This window comes from Theropithecus gelada, chromosome 17, assembly GCF_003255815.1.
Source record: "Theropithecus gelada isolate Dixy chromosome 17, Tgel_1.0, whole genome shotgun sequence".
Classification (NCBI taxonomy): Eukaryota; Metazoa; Chordata; class Mammalia; order Primates; family Cercopithecidae; genus Theropithecus; species Theropithecus gelada.
This window is the reverse complement of record NC_037685.1, coordinates 58,548,239-58,567,802: the sequence shown is the minus strand read 5'-3', so window position 1 is coordinate 58,567,802 and position 19,564 is coordinate 58,548,239. Positions and strand designations below refer to the sequence as shown.

General features: G+C 40.4%; 1 protein-coding gene across 2 annotated transcripts in view; it reads right to left on the bottom strand.

Annotated features, from left to right (window-relative positions):
* Positions 1–19,564, bottom strand: part of WASF3 (WAS protein family member 3) — a 137,997-nt gene that overhangs the window by 56,052 nt on the left and 62,381 nt on the right. For both annotated transcript variants that reach the window (XM_025364621.1, XM_025364622.1), the window contains exon 2: positions 19,284–19,380. The gene's annotated coding sequence lies outside the window, so the exon portion shown is untranslated. The remainder of the gene's footprint in view (positions 1–19,283; positions 19,381–19,564) is intronic.

Below are 19,564 nucleotides of genomic sequence, written 5' to 3'. Positions count from 1 at the left end.
TGCCATCACCATCAAGCTACCACTGACTTTCTTCACAGAATTGGAAAAAACTAAAGTTCATATGGAACCAAAAAAGAGCCCACATTGCCAAGACAATCCTAAGCAAAAAGAACAAAGCTGGTGGTATCACGCTACCTGACTTCAAACTATACTACAAGGCTACAGTAACCAAAACAGCATGGTACTGGTACCAAACCACAGAGACCAATGGAACAGAACAGAAGCCTCAAAAATAATACCACACATCTACAATGATTGGATATTTGACAAACCTGACAAAAACAAGAAATGGGGAAAGGATTTCCTATTTAATAAATGGTGCTGGGAAAACTGGCTAGCCATATGTAGAAATCTGAAACTGGATACCTTCCTTACTCCTTATGCAAAAATTAATTCAAGATGGATTAAAGATTTAAATGTTAGACCTAAAACCATAAAAACCCCAGAAGAAAACCTAAGCAAACCATTCAGGACATAGGCATAGGCAAGGACTTCATGACTAAAATACCAAAAGCAATGGCAACAACAGCCAAAATAAACAAATGAGATCTAACTAAACTAAAGAGCTTCTGCATGGCAAAAGAAACTACCATCAGAGTGAACAGGCAACCTCCAGAATGGGAGAAAATGTTTGCAATCTACCCATCTGACAAAGGACTAGTATCCAGAATCTACAAAGAACTTAAACAAATTTACAAGAAAAAAACAAACAACGCCATCAAAAAGTAGGCAAAGTATATGAACAGACACTCTCGAAAGAAGACATTTATGCAGCCAACAGACACATGAAAAAATGCTCATCATCACTGGTCATCAGAGATGCAAATCAAAACCACAATGAGATACCATCTCACACCAGTTAGAATGGCAATCATTAAAAAGTCAGGAAACAACAGATGCTGGGGAGGATGTGGAGAAACAGGAATGCTTTTACGCTTTTGGTGGGAGTGTAAATTAGTTCAACCATTATAGAAGACAGTGTAGCGATTCCTCAAGGATCTAGAACTAGAAATACCATTTGACCCAGCGATCCCATTACTGGGTATATACCCAAATGATTATAAATCATGCTACTATAAAGACACATGCACACGTACGTTTACTGCGGCACTATTCACAATAGCAAAGACTTGGAACCAATCCAAATGTCCATCAACGAACAGACTGGATTAAGAAAATATGGTGGCCAGGTGCGGTGGCTCACACCTGTAATCCCAGCACTTTGGGAGGCTGAGGTGGGCAGATCACGAGGTCAGGAGATCAAGACCATCCTGGCTAACATGGTGAAACCCCATGTTTACTAAAAATACAAAAATTAGCCAGGCGTGGTGGTAGGCACCTGTAGTCCCAACTACTCGGGAGGCCGAGACAGGAGAATGGCATGAACCCAGGAGGCAGAGCTTGCAGTGAGCAGAGATTGTGCCACTGCACTCCAGCCTGGGTGACAGCGAGACTCCGTCTTAAAAAAAAAAAAAAAGAAAAAGAAAAAGAAAATGTGGCACATATAAACCATGGAATACTCTGCAGCCATAAAAAAGGATGAGTTCATGTCCTTTGCAGGGATATGGATGAAGCTGAAAACCATCCTCAGCAAACTATCAAAAGGACAGAAAACCAAACACTGCATGTTCTCACTCACAGGTGGGAACTCAACAACGAGAACACTTGGACACAGGGTGGGGAACATCACACACCAGGGCCTGTCAGGGGCTGGGGGGCTGGGGGTGGGATAGCATTAGGAGAAATACCTAATGTAAATGACGAGTTGATGGGTGCAGCAAACCAACATGGCAAATGCATACCTATGTAACAAACCTGCACGTTGTGCACATGTACCCTAGAACTTAAAAGTATATTTAAAAAAAAAAACAAAAAAAACTTAACAGTAAAACTCACCATGCCTGAGATGCCATAATTACTAGCTATGTAAACATTATTGCTGAGTTAAAAACATTTACAGGATAATTAAAATGCCCCTTTTCAAACATGTTCCTTACAAAATAAATGCCCTGAAACTCAAAAAAATAAATAAAAATAAAAGAAAAATTTAAAAAATAAGTAAAACAGGACAATATGGAGTTCGTGGCAAGCTCCAGCAGGAGAACCAAATGCAAGGCCCTCACATCAGAGTATTAAATGCACTGTATTACCAAGACCTGGTAGAGATCATAGAGAACCAGGGCATGCAAAGCTCCCCAGAATGAGCTAAGTTCTATCAGTCAAGTTATTAATTCAAACTAGCAGCAGTCGACCATAAAACAGAAATGGGACATTCAAGATTGAGCCAGAGTAGAACCACAGGACACAAGTGAGCCCGTGAGCAGGAAGCCCAGACCTCCAAGTCACACCCAAGGGCTTTGGTGCCCCTCCCCTGTGGGCCTAGGTGACACAGGCCACAGACTCATACACCCAGGGGAAGGAGGAAGGAAAGCCTGAGCTTGGTTTTTCCAATGGATCAGCTCAGCACATGGTGTTAGTCAAAAAATGGACTGTGTGTGCTGCAGCAGTATTTGGGATGGGCCTCAAAGACAGTGGAAAGGAAAATCTCCCCAGCAGGTGGCGCTGTGGGCAGGACACCAGTTCACGACGCTGGGTAGCTTGATCTGAAATGCGTGCAGATGTGTGGGCAGTGGCCAACAGCCTGGTTGTATGGTCAAGGTACTGAAATGGAAAGAACTGGAAGATGAGGAAGAAGATCTGGATAAAGGCCATGTGGGTAGAAATTCGGGAGTAGGCACCAAGTGAAGATTCCTGTATCACTTGTTAACCCCCACTGGAACGTTTCTCACCAAGAGAGACACTGAACACAAAGCAGACAAAATCCGTGAGCCTGCATCACCGAGAATCCACCCAGAATTATCAGCCTGATGGACCTCATACATCATCGCATCTGACCAGGGGACGCACTTGACAGTGAAGGACGTCGAGCGTGGGCCCATCAATGGGATTCAATGGTCACATCACATATCATACCACCCAATGGAGGTCCATCCCACTGAACGCAGGGGCCAGCCTTTTCATGGCACACTGAAGCACAAGCTTGCCAGACACTGAAAGGATGGTCATACTCCACAACACAGTACACTTATAAATCAGAGGCCTCTAGATGGCAGTGGGATCCCGAGAAGGACATATGGGCTTAGGCGCCTAGGGCTGGAGGCAAGAAAAGCACTACTTAATGATCACCGCCAGCAGCCCAGGGGAACTTTGTGCTTCCCATTCTGCACCAATGGACACTGCAGGGCTGGGGGTCTGAAATGGGACACACACTTACTAGGAACAAGGCAAAGGTCCCACTGAACTGCAAGTTCTGGATGCCACCACGGTACTTTGGACTCACGTTACTATGGAACAGAAAATGGAAAGAGGAGTCTCCATACTGGCAGAGGAAACTGACTCCAGCCAGCAGGAAGAGGCAAGACTGTGTTCATGCAAAGAAGGCAGAAGGAACCCAGGTGATCCATTCAGGATCCTTGCACTTGTAACCCTACCTGGCGCCTCCTCCTGGGAGGAGCCAGGTAGCTTAATTACCTACCTTAATTCATAGTTGCTGTGCTAATTCTCTGTGTGCGTGTGCCCTCACACATGTGCAGCACCTGCTGACACTTCCTAGCGTGTCTAACCTCTTACTGCAAACTCTTTCTCATGGTGGGCGCAGTGGGTTGTTCTCTGCACCTTGTTTTAGAAAAGTTCCCTTGTAGAACAATTTTATGTTTTCTTTTGCTGTGCCCCTGGCCAACACTGGGGTTCTAATTTCTCCCTAACACATTTGTTTGTTTTGTTTTCTTACTATTTGGAGCCCCACGCACATGGCAAGCTATTTCTTAGGATTGGCGAGCACAGGTTTTCTACCCAACTTTTACGGGATTTGACAATCCTTTGAACATCCCAGCGTTTATTCTGAGTTCTCAGTTCTAGCTCATTGCATCAGGTTGGCCTGAAACACATTTCCATGTATGGGCAGCATTAAACTCTAGCCTCTAGCTCTATGCATCCTCCCTCTGACTCTCTCAGCTCCTAACACCTAGGGAAGATTGCTGATTCGTTCAAGCATGGCAATGTTTTAAAATACATATATATTTTAAATATAAATATATACATATATATACATGCATACACACTTACTTGGTTATACTCTATCCAACATTTGTATGTGTTTATAGCAAGTTGGGCAGCTAATTTTACTTCCTACTGTCGTTTGCAAGGATTCTCTTAAGAATTCTTAGCCTTCATTTTAATTGTCCCTTCATTACTACAACACCTACCACATTTCACGTCCCCCCAGCCTACCCCAATGTATCCTCAAATGCATTCCGAATGAATAAACAGTAACACATATAAACTTTGACCAGGTATAGGTGAAAAACCAAAAAGAAGAACCAGATAGATATTGAAGATATTAGTTACAAGAAATGGGGTAGACAATGTTGCACGCAGAGCAATGACTGTACACTCCACTCTTGATTTATATATTATCCTATCAAAATAACTCCATGAGTCCCTGTGCAGGAATGCTAGTTATAACTTCCCTGCCTGCCTTACAGGTTGTTGAGAGGCTCACAAGAAAATTAAAAAAAAAATAATAAAAGTACAGTGTAAGATGTTGATAGTAATATAATTTTAATTAATTTTGTATCATTACCAAAATAAGATACTAACATTTGCCCTCTAATTTTATTTCTCATGCAATTAATCTAAACCTAAATTTCTCCTCTAATTTTACATGTTGTGCAATTAAATGCCCGAATACTGGCATTGAACTTCTCCAACTGGTACTCTTCCAATTAAAGCCAAATTATTAAAGAATTTCAAAATCATATCAATGTGCTTTCTACTTTCTAGGTTATACTCTATCCAACACCTGTATGTGTTTATAGCAAACTGGGTAGCTAATTTTACTTCCTACTGTCCTCAGAGGAGTTGTTAAAGATGTCAGCAATAATTGTATATTTCTCAACTTCTCCCCTGAGTTCTATCAGTTTTTGTTTCTGTATTTTAAAGATCTGCTGTTGACAGTAGCCACATATTTAAGATTATTAAGTCTTCTTGGGGAAATGATCCCAATATCATTATGTGATGTCCCATTTACCCCTAATAATAATCCTTGTTCCGAAGTCTACTTTTATGTAACGGTCATTCCTCACTTTGATTTGTGTTTACAAGTTTTTCCTTCTAATTTTAACCTTTCAGGTCTATGTATTTAAAGAGAATTTATTTTGGACAGCATATGGTTGTCTTGCTTTTTTATCCAATTTTACAATCTCTGACTTTTAACTAGGGTGTTTAGATCATTTACATTCAATGTAATTGTTGATGTGGCTGAATTTAAACCTTCCATCTGACAAAGATTCTTTGCTTGGCCAAACTTTAGTCAGGCTTCTGAACCTTCTGCTCGGCCCATCTGTGCACCGTCTTTGTAAAATTCAGTTTCTAGCAAAGACCCCTGCTAAATGTGTTTAACAAGAATTCCTTGCCATCCTCAAAATTTGTCTATCCTCAATATCTCATCAGGTTCCTAACTGTCCACCACCCCCTAGATGACATCAGATCACCCTGGCTATCTTCAGCAAGAATCCTCTTAGGCGTTAGCCAGAATTCTCCTAACCCCTGAGGTCCTCCTCTTAGTACTTTTCCATCCACTGACCCTCTCACTGATTCTTGGCCGTAAGTCCCCACTTGCTGTATTCAGAGTTGAACCCAATCTCTCCCCACTACTGCAAGATGCTGTTACAGTGGCTCCTCCACCTTCTGCAATGGTCCTGAATAAAAATCTTTACCATGCTTTAACAAGTCTTATTAAACAATTTTTTCTTTAACACATCCTGTTAGTGGTTTTCTATTTGTCCCATCGGTTCTTTGGTCCAAAAGCTCTTTTTCTGCTTTCTTTCAGTTATTTGTTATGATGTCATTTCATCTCCATAACTGGTTTTTATTCTTTTTACATTTTTCACAGTAGTTGCTCTAGAGCTTACTATATATATATATACATCTTTAGCTTATCACATCTCCCTTCGAATAATAGTAAAGAACTTCATGCATAGTGTGAGAACACTGTAACTTTAGAATAATGTGATGGTTCATTTTATGTGTCAACCCGACTGGGCTAGCAGATGCCCAGAGCTGCTGAAACATTATCTCTGGGTGAGTCTGTAAGAGGGTGCTTCTGAAAGACATCAGCACTAGAACCAGTGGACTGAGTAAATAAAGATCCACTCTCACCAATATGGGTGGGCATCATCCAATCCATTGAGAACCTGAACAGAACAAAAAAGTGGAGGAAGGATGAATCTTCTCTCTCTCTCTTCTTAAGTTGGGACATCCATCTTCTCCTGCCCTCAAACATTAGAGCTCCTGGTTCTCAGGCTTTCAGACTCCAAGGCTTACACCTGCACCACCTTCCCAATCCCAGGTCCTCGGGTCTTTGGCAATGGACTGGGAGTTACACCACGAGCTAGGCACAGTGAGTTACACCACTGGCTTGCCTGCGTCCCCAGTGTCTGCGTCCGTAATTGTGTGAGCCAAATTCCATAATAAATCTCCTCGTAGATCTACATATCCTGTATGTTCTATTTCTCTGGAGATCCCCTAATATAAACAGTATATTTCCATTTTCTTCTTCCATGCTTTGTCCAATGTTGTCATATATTTTACCTCTTATAAACCCAATATTACTATTGTTTTCGCTCTGGACAATTATCATTTAATGTAATTAAAAATAAGAAAAAATATAACATATTTATTCTCTTTTACCATTTCAAGGTTTCTTCATTTCTTTGTTTAGATCCCAACTGCCATCTGATGCCCCTTCTGCCTAAGAACTTCCCTTCATTTCTTACAGTGCACATCTGTGGCAATAAATTCCCTCAGCTTTTGTTTGCCCGAAACATTATTTATTTGGCCTTTAATTTAAAAAGCTATTTTTGCTGGGTATAGAATTATGCATCCACAGGGTTTGAGCTTTCTTTTTGATATTTTAAAAATGTTATTTCACTGTCTTAATGACTTTCAGAGTCTCTGACAAGAAGTCTGCTGTTATTCTTACTCTTGTTCCTCTGTTTGTAATGTTTCATTTTCTTTAAACTATAGCTGCCTGTAAGACTTTCCCCTTTACCTTGGGTATTTCAGCAACTTGGGTCCAGTGTTTCTAGAACTTGGAGGGTTCTTAAAATAAAAAAATCCTGCTTGGGGTTCTCTGAGATTCTTGGATCTGTTTGTCTTATTAGTTGTTTCCTGTCTTTCATTAATTTTGGATAATTCTCAGCAACTGTGCCTTCTAGTATTTTTTTCTGGACAGTATCTTCTCTTTTCCTTCTGGGTTTCCAATTACATGTGTGTTAGACTACTGATACTGTTCCATAGTTCTTCGATGCTCAGTTTTGTCATCCCTCCCCTTCCCCACCCCACTTTTCTCTTTCCTTGTCTCTTCTTTTGTTTCATTGTTCCTTTCTATAGTCTGTTGATTTAGCTCTCATTATTTTCTCAGCTACATCCAGTTTGCTAATAAATCCAATTTGTTTTTACATTTCCAACAGTTTCCATTTACCTCTTAAAAACTTGTTTCCTTATTTCTGTTGATATTTTCCATAAGTCCATGTGTGTGGTCCACTTTTCTCAATACATTTTTCAATATATTAATCACAGTTATTTTTAAGTTCCCATATCTAAGTTATCTGAGTCTGTTTCCATTGACTGCTGATTGCTTTATCTCTTGATTTACAACAGGTCACTCTTTCTTGCCTTTTTTGTCTCATAATTTTGTGCTGAATGCTGGATATCATTTGCAAAGCAGTAGAGACTAAGTAAACCGTATTTCTTGTCCAGAAATGAATTTGCATGTTCTTCTAGCAAGCCATTACTAAGGCAGATTGAGTCAACCTAGTTAGGGTTTGAGGGAGATGGCTGCTATTGTTATCTGATACACCAAGCATCAAAATCCCCCAGCCATGGGCTGCTGTCTTCTGCCTAGTGTGCTAGATTTTTTTCAGCGTTCCTGGCCTACCCTGTAGTTCCTTGACATTTATATCACAAAAGTGACACAAATTCCTCTTTACATTCTTGCTCTCTGGAGATGACTGCTATTGCTATGTTACTAGGTGCTAGGCTCCTTGCTCTCCCTGGCCCAGCCTAAATTTTAGGAATGATCCATATACCTGGACCTCAGAGTGGGGCCTTCTCAGGATCTGTGCCTCTCTTCTCCAAGGCAACTAAACTCTGCCTGACATTTGTCCCTGTCTTGGGCATAAAAGAGTTCCTATCCCTGATGCAGCAGAAACAGAACTTTGCTTTGCATCAGTGAAAGATCATGAGCCTAAGAGGCTGTCCTGCTTTTGCTATTACCCTTTGTCCCAGAAGCAGAGGATCTTGCTGGTCACAGGGCAGGAAAGAGGGCTTCCTAGACCTCTGCCAGAAGTAGATCTTTGCTGAGTCCTACGGGCTAGAGGTTTTGTTGCCCTCCTGGGAACTCTGTCATAGGAGAGAAGGCTGTGGGGAAGCAGGTGTCACATCATGCTTGTCTCCCAGTGGCAGCTGAGATCACCTCCCGCAGGACAGCACAATCTGAAGAGGTTCTGTCTTGTCTCCAGGCTTGCTCGTAAGCTGTCTTAAGAGTACCCAGTGGAGGGCTATCGAAAACAGCTTATGAATAAGTGTAACCTTCCCCTTGTATCTGGGGTACCTGGTTATTCTAAACTGATGCATGATCCCATATTCAACCTTAAGAATGCATTACAATTTTTGCTGAATTCTTCTTATGCACTTCTATGGTGGTTACCTGTTCACCCTGTGCTCCGCTAAATGTGAAACAGTTCAAGTGTCCTGTCTACTCTCAGATGGGCTTGTCACTCTTTGCGATTTAAGAAAAGTTATTGCTTTGTAGATCATCTGGCCTTTTTTCTTTCTTAAAATAGAAGCAATGTTCTCTTATATCCTAATTGGAAAAGAAACTCCACCTCCACAGTAAGAACAAGGATAATGTATCAGCTTCTTCTTTTGTTAAGACATTGAGCTGGTAACTATTTTCACAAAAAAAGAAAGGAATAGTACACAGAATTTTTTTTTTTTTTTTTTTTTTTGAGACGGAGTCTCGCTTTGTCTCCCAGGCTGCAGTGCAGTGGTGCGATCTTGGCTCACTGCAACTTCTGTCTTCCGGGTTCAAGTGATTCTTCTGCCACAGCTTCCCGAGTAGCTGGGATTAGAGGCACCCACCACCACACCTGCCTAAGTAAACTGATATTCTTGATGAGTGAACATATGAGTACATGCTTAAGAATTTCAGCGTGCAGACCCCAAAGTGAGCAGACTATTTTGGGAAAAAAAGCCCCCCCCCCCCCCGATATTAACATGGATAACAGCTTTCATGCATAGAATATACTGTAATGGGGCATATAAATTCAACTGAAACCCACAACTGTGATCATTCCCCACTGCAGTAAGGGTTCTTGGGATGTAGAGTAACATGTTAACTGCATTAAGTCTTTATTACATATTTTAAAACTATATTACTGGTAGTTAGAGGTAGTTGACTATACAAAATTAACTGAACAGATTTTGTGGATTTCTTCTCCACTATGCAGCCATTAAAGACTGATCTCTGAGCTTTCAGAACAACCACAGTTTGCAGAATCTGACAGTGTTTAATGATTCTCTCTTCTAGTCCTTATGTGCTGGTAACCTTTGCTCTGACTGCTGCATGCCAGGTAATTAGAGCACAGTGCATGATAGCACCAAAACATGTGGCACAGACTATATTATACACACAAAACTACATGTGTGTATACTGCAGATGTTTGGCTTTTTAACCATGTTTCACTTGTATGTATGAGTTTTGCCCTCAGAACGAAAGTGACCCAAGCAAAAGTAGCCAGGGCCCATAGAGTAGAGTGACACAATGCTGGCCCAAGCCCTGCCTCTGACCTTTCCCCTCAGTGTGCCCTTTTCATTCTGAAGGACAAGGGCTATGTCTGCCTGCCTCCACTTTACAGCACTCTGCTTGGAGTCAAGTGCCTACTGACAACTCCCAAAAGACACTCACTAACATAACATTCCCACCGCCGAAGGAAGGGCCTCGGCTTCCTAAACTCCTCACTTGGCACACTGCCTTCTGGAGCCACACTGTTTCTTTTTAAAGCTTTATTAGAAGCTGTGATTTGCGGGGAGGGAAGGAAGAAAGACCACATAAAATTCAATCAACCGCATTTCACTGGGACAAATGTTCACACTTTCTTTGCTCTTTGAAACGTGGTCTGTATGTTTCCACAGGATGGGAGACAGAGGGTACAGTGAAGCAGCAGTGGACCGGGACTTGGGGAACCGGGGTTCTAGTCCAAGTTCTGCCACTAACACTACACGACTCTGTGCAAGTTTCTTCATCAGAGTGGGCCTCAGTTTCTTCTCCTGCAGAACAGATTTGCTCTCTTGGGTTCCCTCCAGCGCAGGTATGCTTTCCCTTTCAGTGAGACACTCAGATGGCTTTCAGAAACTACCATATCGGATTCACCTACTCTCCAAACATGCAGTGTGTCTTCATGATGCTTTAGCTAGTGGAAATGCAAAAACTGAACAAACAAAAATAAAACAAACTCCCTTCCTCAAGATGCTAATGGTTTAGTGGCAGAGACAGGCGTATAAATCAAGTTACAACACAGTGTGACAAGCACTACATTAAAGGTATGTCTCATTCCTGGAAATTAAAACACAACTAGAAAGACGCCATTCTCAGTGGGGAATGGGGAGATGACACGGCATCACAGACCCCCCAGCATCCTGCTCAGCATAGGGAAGCTATTCAACAGGTGTCCGAGGATGGAAGAGTGATGCTCTCACACGAGGCTTAGAAGCAGCATTCCACCATTTTAAAACATCACTTGGCTTCTGCTATACAGCCTCAACAACTAAATAATAAGTCTCCCAGAAAAAGGCAACTTTGTGTCTATGGAATAATGTAATGAAACACCTTTGTCAAGTACCTATTTTTAGAGGACATTCTGGGGCACAGTTTGTCTTTCAAGGGCCACAAAATGGCACCTAAAGATGCTCCAGGTGGAAGCTAATATGGTTCTAACTGAAAAGGCAAGGATTCGAAGTCTAGGTCGAGATTTCTCTCCACCGGGGTTTTCACCATTAGCTCCTGTCTTGCAGTTTCTCTGCTGTAGGAAGAAACCTCCAAGTGAGTAAAAGTGAAGAACAACGTATCATGGGTGGGGATACAGAAGTGGTGTGAGAGCCTGTGAAGATCAAGACTTTAGTCTCCCCTGTTCTTCTCTTCTAGCCATGGACAGGGTAAAGGGGGCTCTGAAAAAAGCTGCTGTTCTACAACTTACCGCCTTCTACATATCTATATTTCAATTAATTGTTACGCTCTGTGTTATGTTCATTTCAGTTCAGACTTTTTAAAGTTAAATAAATTACTAAATTCCTATTAGATATAAAATATTTTTAAAATATACCCATATTTTATTTTTAAGTCCCTTTAGGCCATGGTGTCCATTTAACTAGATACTCAGAACATGTGGGACTGAAGAATACATTTAATATTTGAACCTACATCTGTTTTATAGTCCTTTATTATGCATAAAAACTTATTCTCATGCACATTACTAACCCAGGAACCTCCGAGATGCTTTGACCAGGAGCTATTTTCCTTCCCTGTTTTGACCAGCCAGATAAAATCAGCTACTTAATAAAAAACTTTTTAAGATAAATGGAACCTTGGAGATCTAGCATAACTTTATTTTACAATCAAAGATCAAGACAAAGAGACCCAAAATCTCCTGCACCCTGGAGTAGACACTAGAATCTCGGTCTCTGACTTCCATCGGTGCTCCGCCCACCACACCCTCCTTGTAAACACTTCCTGCAGGTCCCATTTACAAATACGCCAATAAGCCAAGGCTACTTCATTTCTGTGTCTTACTAGGATAAAAAGGCAGCCAAGGAGGGGAAAGTTGTCTGCTTTGGTATCCAAGGAATCTTTGACTTCTAATACTATGCTTCTACTCATTCTTTTTCCCTCGATCCCAGCAGGTCCCTCCCCATTCTTAACCCTCTAAGCACCTGATTATTTGTCATGCAGAGTCAGCTCTGACCAAAAAGGAAGGAAGTGGTTTAAATTTCCAAGGTTCCTTTTATATCGGATTTTATTATCTTATTAAACAAACAGTTTCGTCTGGTCCTTCAACTCCTGACACTACCTTGTTGCTGACTGCATGCATAAACTTCAGACCCCCTATCTTATTCTGTTTTGTATTTTTGATATACATGACTTTTTAATAACATGACTGACCTTTGGTTAACCACTGAATTGACCCAGATATTTGTATCCACCCCACTTCCCTGGCCAAGGATGCGATCCATCCACATCTCTGCAGACCATGATTCAGTACGACATCTGGTAAGTCAAATTCCATCTGATGTCTGACAGGAAGCTGTGTGCATAAGACTAGAATATATACCCAGCCTCCAAGGAGACTTACAGAAATGCTGCTGCGGGCAAACTAAGGAAAACAGCAGTTTAAGGTGATATCTCAGACAAGGAAGAACAACAATCTCCATTTCCTTGATTTGGGATTAAATGTAATCTACTTTCCATTTAAGGCTGCAGCATATGCTAAGCATATTTCTCCATTAAAATCAGACAAGCAGGTTGTGTATGGCATGTGTGTATGTGCATAACCTTAGCTCATTTATAGGAAATCCTTTCAAAAGTTATATAATTTGAAACGGAAGATTAAAGAAATAGAATCCAATAAACAGAGCACCTAGACTAGGCCTCTCCTTTGTTTCAAATCCACAGAAATTATGAAAAAGATGTACATTCAAAATATGTGCAACAATACTACAGGATTACAAATGATAGATAATCTCCCAAGTTGAAAGGCAACAGAATGAGATTAAAGGAAGAAACCACAAGTCAAAAATATGACAGGAAGGACTGTGGCCATAAGATGTGTGGTTGGAGAACCATAATGAAAAGATCTAGGCAATTTACATCAGAGAAACATAAATGGCAGCCAATCATCAAACTATCCTTTGAAAGAACTGTGTCTAATAAAACCAGGAATATGTATACTATTGACCCTAGCATTTCCATCCTTATTCTGAGAAACATTCTCACTTGTGCACAAGAATTCATGTACAAGAATGTTCACAGCAGCAGTATGACATAGAGATAAATCGGAAATGACTACCAATAGGGGAAAGGCAGCTGTTAAAAGAAACAAAATAAATATATATATGGAGTGACCTCCAAAACATAGCAATGAATGAAAAATACAAAGTTCAGAATTACAGCATGCCATTTAGTAAAAAGTACTATGCAGTCCTACATATATATATATGAGAGATGGGGTGGGGTGGGGGGTGGGAGATAGAAGGAGAGGGAGAAGGAAGAAGGAGAGGAGAGAGAGAGAGAGAAGGGAAGAAAAAGAGGAGAGAAAGAGAGTGTGAGAGAGAGAGAAAGAGAGAGAGACAGAGAAGGAAACATCTCTAATTCATAATAATGGATTATCTCTAAGTGGGGAGGAACAGAGCTGAGACTCAAAAGGTACTTTAACTGCAAATGTGTTGCAAGTTTTAAAAAGACATATATATTCAGGTGTTATGTGCATAATCAATATTTTGATTTTGTACAAACAATTAGAAGATACTGGATATATCAATAACAAACCATCACAGGAAAAAATTGTAATAAAGTCCGCAATGGACAAGAAAGGATTAATTTTTTTAACAAAAAGAAGGCATTAATAGTGATTATGGCCTTCCAAATAATCACAGTAAGTGTTAATGGGTGAACTCACTATTATTGGCTAAGATTTTGCATTAGTCTGTTTTCACACTGCTATAAAGATACTACCGAGACTGGGTAATTTATAAAGGAAAGGGGTTTAATTGACTCACAGTTTCACATGACTGGGGAGGCCTCAGGAACTTATAAACATGGCGGAAGGCAAAGGGGAAGCAAGGCACCTTCTTCACAAGGCAGCAGGAGGGAGAATGAATGCAGGAGGAACTACTAAACACTTAAAAAATCATCAGATGTCTTCAGAACTCACTGTCACAAGAACACCATGGGGGAGACTACCTCCCCCCCATGATTCAATCACCTCCACCTGGTCTCTCCCTTGACATGTGGGGATTATGGGGATTATGACTCAAGCTGAGATTCTGGGGGGGGGACACAGCCAAACCACTTACAGAATGTGCCAAGCACTGTTAAGAATTCTACATATATTAATTCATTTAATTGTTATAACATGAGATAGAAACCATTAATATTTCCATTGTATAGGGAAGAAACAGGATAATAGTTAAGTAAACCGGACAGACACCACAAAGCCAGTTTATGCAGAGCCTAAATTCAACCCCAGGCAGCCTGGAGTCAGTCCATGTCCTTTACCACTCACCAAACAGCCGCCACTGAACAAAGCAACACACAAACTGAGTTGTTTGGGTTTTGTAAGATAAATATTCAAGAATACATCTAAAATGAAATAACTAGGAGTGATAAAAATGAAGAGATTAAAAGTATACACCAGGAAAATGCTAACAACTGAAGGGAGTCAGGGTCTAAGACACAAGAGAAACTTAAGGTGAAGGCAACAAAAACAGATGGATGTGAAGACACAAACCATATTCAATTGGTTAAAAAAACCATTAAAAATGACAATTATGAACTTTTATTATCCTTTTGTAGAAGACCCAACATACTTTTCTCAGAAACCAACAAAGACCAAGATTTGAATACAATTAACAAGTATTTTGGGGTTTTTTTTTTGTTGTTGTTATTTTTTTTTTTTTTTGTATTTTTTAGTAGAGACGGGGTTTCACTGTGTTAGCCAGGATGGTCTCAATCTCCTGACCTCGTGATCCGCCCGTCTCGGCCTCCCAAAGTGCTGGGATTACAGGCTTGAGCCACTGTGCCCGGTCAACAAGTTTTAATTGATAGTTTTTTAAAATGTTATACATAAATGTGAGAACGCATATTTTAAAAAAAAAAAAAAACAAGGAAAAGTTGTAAGAAAAAACTATGAATTAGGTCACACAAAAAAGTTAACTGCAATCACACAGAAAATTACAATCACACAGTAAGCACAATACAATTCAATTAGAAATGAACATGTAAAAATCAAGGGATATTGGTAAATTGTCTCCAGCATTTTCATCATTGAATCAATCTGGCCCTGTTCTGGCTTCTGACCTTGGAGTACATCAGGTGAGTCCTTTGACGGCACCCCAGGGACGCCGAGTCAATACTGATGACAACTGGAATGGCAGATCTCCAGCCTCCAGAAATAAAGAGCTGACCATCCCAGCCATGCAAACATATTCACTAATTAGGGGTCTTCTGTCCTGAAGGGAGGGGAAACCACCTCACAGGTATTGACTCATGTACAGCCCCAAAAACAGAGAATACAAACTGAGTGCCCGGCCAGAACACGAAAGAAAAGGAAGAGGATGACAAAGAGTAACTACTTTTGTGGGGGTTGGGGAAAGTGCGAAAAATACAAACAAAAAATAATCCCATATGGCTCCCAAAAATTTCATTCTGGGGTAAAAAGGAAAAAAATGCTATTAAAATGAATAAAAGTACAAATCATATATCTAATAAAGATCTGATACAGAATATATAAGGAACTCTTGAAACTCCATAATAAAGTATCCAATTTCTTAAAATGGGCACAAGATTTGAACAGACACTTCACTAAAGAAGTTATGCAGATGGCAAGCAAGCACATGAAAAATGCTCAACAGCATTAGTCATTAAGGAGAGGCAAATTAAAACCGCAGGAGATGTGACTGCACACTGATGAGAATGGCTAAACTTAAAAGACTGCCATACAGAGTGCTGATGAGAACATGGATAAACTGGAACTATCAGCCACTGCTCAAGAGAAATAAAATCATCCTTGGAAAATGGTTTGCAAGTTTCTTAAAAAGTTAAACATACACGTATCACATGATCCAGTCATTCTACTCCTAGGTATTTAACCAAAAGAAATAAAAGCATATGCCCATATAAAGACTTGTATACGAATGTTCATGCAGCTTTATTTGTAACAGCCAAAAACTGGAAACAAGCCAAGTGTCCGTTAGCAGGTGAATGGATAAACAAACTGCATTGCATCCCTATAGTGAGGTACTATTCAATGATAACATGGAATGAACTACTGATACATGCAACAACAGAGATGAATCTCTATTTATGCTGAATGAAAGCCAGACAAAAAGATTACATACTGTATTATTCCATTTACATAACATTCTAGGAAACATAAACTAATTTATAGGGACAGAAAGCAGACCAGCAGTTATGTGAGGGTAGGAGAGAAACAAAAGGGAAAGATGACCAAGGGCCACGAGGAAACAACGATCACCAGTTCAACTACACTGATGGTTTCACGGGTGTAGACATATTTCAAATTACACATTTTAAATAAGCATAGTTTACTGTATGTCAACCATTCCTCAATAAAGCAGTTTCAAAATTAATCTGTGGGCCAGGCAAGGTGGCTCACACCTGTAATTCCAGCACTTTGGGAGGCAGAGGCAGGTGAATCACGAGGTCAGGAGATCGAGACCATCCTGGCTAACATGGTGAAACCCTGTCTCTATTAAAAATACAAAAATTAGCTGGGCATGGTGGCACGTACCCGTAATCCCAGCTACTTGGGAGGCCGAGGCAGGAGAATCGCTTGAACCAGGGAGTCAGAGGTTGCCATGAGCCAAGATCATGGCACTGCACACCAGCCTGGCAACACAGGGAGACTCTGTCTCAAAAAACGAACAAACAAAAAAACAAAACCGAATCTGTGGAGACAGATCATCTGAGTATGAAAAAGTAGGAGATCACCGAATGTTTATTTAATATGTGCATTCTAACATGAAGGTCAAGTAAAAGTAAGTCGACTGTTAGCCACCACACAGGACTAAATATCAAGATAAAAGAAATGAGAGAGGAAAGACACATTTAGCAACCAGACGGGCATAGCTCCAAAACAGTACTTAATAACAGGCCACCTCTGATGGGCATAATACAAACTAAGAAAAGTACTCCTCCTAGAGAATTGCCTCATCAAAGAGAATCTGCTTCACCAAGCTAATCCGAGTGTGCCACCTTCAACAGTCTGAACACAGAGAGCGCTTCTTCAAAAGGCCTGGAAATGCAGCGCGGCAGCCAAACAAGCAGATGGCGTGGCAAGCAGAAGCCCCACGTTCTTCAAGAGCTGAGGCCTCCGTAAGCCTCCAGTCCTTATCTTAAACATGAAAGCAGTAATATCTTCCTGGTTATCCCAAAAGGCTGTGGTGAGATGACGCACCTGGAAGCCCCCAAAAAACTATGCAGCGGAACACAAATACTAAAATAAATGCTTGCCTGACAAGAAAATTTAACTATCTCCCCTCTTCACATTAATTGGATAGGAAGCAAAAGAAGCCATTTATCAGAACTACAATCAGCCTGTAACCCATCATGACACACAGGAAAAGCCCAAAAGCTATTTAACTTTTGTTTTCTAATGGAAGCAATTAACACTATAAATTTCCCCTTAAAGTAGTGCTTTAGGTGCATCACATACATTCTGATACATTATGCTTTCATTTTCATTCCATTCAAAGTATTTTGCCTTGTAAGCTCCTCTTTAACCATGGGTTTTCAGGATGTGATCATTAATTTCAAAATATTTTGGAATTTCTTGGGTATCTGATACTGATTTCTAGCTTAATTAAATGTGGTCAGAGAACACAGATATATTCCTGAAAAATTACCCATAAAGTGAAAGTATGGAAATCAAGTTCAATTTTTCTATGGTAAATTAATACGTAATGATATGCCCAAGGTCAAGGCAAGCTAGGATTAGAGATCAATCTTCCAGCTTCTAATTCTGGTATAACAGCCCTTCTTCCACCTCTCAATATCATCTTAAAGCCAAAAGACGTGTTATTCTCTCCCTATCCTTTCAAAAGAAAAAAGAGAAGGAAAATTCCATATACATCCTCTCATTTGATTTTTTTTTTTTTTTTTTTTTTTTTTTTGAGACGGAGTCTCGCTCTGTCGCCCAGGCTGGAGTGCAGTGGCCGGATCTCAGCTCACTGCAAGCTCCGCCTCCCGGGTTCACGCCATTCTCCTGCCTCAGCCTCCCAAGTAGCTGGGACTACAGGCGCCCGCCACCTCGCCCGGCTAGTTTTTTGTACTTTTTAGTAGACACGGGGTTTCACCGTATTAACCAGGATGGTCTCGATCTCCTGACCTCGTGATCCGCCCGTCTCGGCCTCCCAAAGTGCTGGGATTACAGGCTTGAGCCACCGCGCCCGGCCTCATTTGATTTTTATAATTCCATAGATCAGGCAAGATAGATGATAGTATTCTGCACATGAGGAAAGTGAAGCTCAAAGAAATAACTTGCCCTAGTAGTCTGCTATGTCTCATTACTCCTCAATTACCCCTTAAAATTAGAGCAAGACAGCTCACTGAAATCCATAAATAATTCAAAAACCTCATTTTAGCCACTATCACGATCACCACCACCTCAGTTCAGAATAAATTATAGTAAAACTGACTAGGTTTGCTTTTGGGTTTTTGGGTTTTCTTGAGACGGAGTCTTGCTCAGTCGCCCAGGCTGGAGTGCAGTGGCACGATCTTGGCTCACTGCAACCTCCACCTTCTGGTTTCACACCATTCTCCTGCCTCAGCCTCCCCAGTAGCTGGGACTACAGGCACGTGCCACCACGCCCGGCTAATTTTTTTGTATTTTTAGTAGAGATGGGGTTTCACTGTGTTAGCCGGGATTTTCACGATCTCCTGACCTCATGATCCACCCGCCTCAGCCTCCCAAAATGCTGGAATTACAGGCATGAGCCACCGGCCATCTGACTAGGTTTAACTTTCTAAATCTTGACTTCTCATACCCATTCATTATTAGCAAGATTTGGATAACAAAGAACTGGTTAAATTCCAGGAAAGAAAAAGTAAATGGGCAAAAATGGAGGAAAATTGAGATCTCAGCTTAATAAGTCATGAACTACATAACCATGTTTTTCACACAAGAAAATTAATATGGAAATGAATATATCAAGTTTTTTTTCTCTTTCAATGTCCTAAACTATTGATTAGGATCTAAAACTCTAAAATGTTACCTGTGGTTAATATTTATATATTAAAGCATATTAATATTAAATATTTGATACTCAAAAATATTAAAATATTTTATGCTATTTCTATTTCTAATTAAATTTCTACACTATGTTACAGGAATTAAATGGCTTTAAGGGTAAAAGGCACACACTCTTACCATATAATCGTTGACGATGGGTTGCAGAAATTCCCCTCAAGTAGCATCACCACTTTGGCTCAGTTATCAGTAAGAGTAACAGCAATCAAAACTAAAACTATAAAGAAAAGAAAAAAAGAATTAATTACCAGTAGGCAAAATGCATTCAAGTCTTCAAGAAAGTCTTAAATTCAAATTTCACATTTCAACAATTTCAAGGGAGCTCTAATCCCTGAACCAGTTCTTTTTTAATTATTTTAAGTAAGAAGCTAATAAGGTGTGTGAAATCCTGTATAATTCCA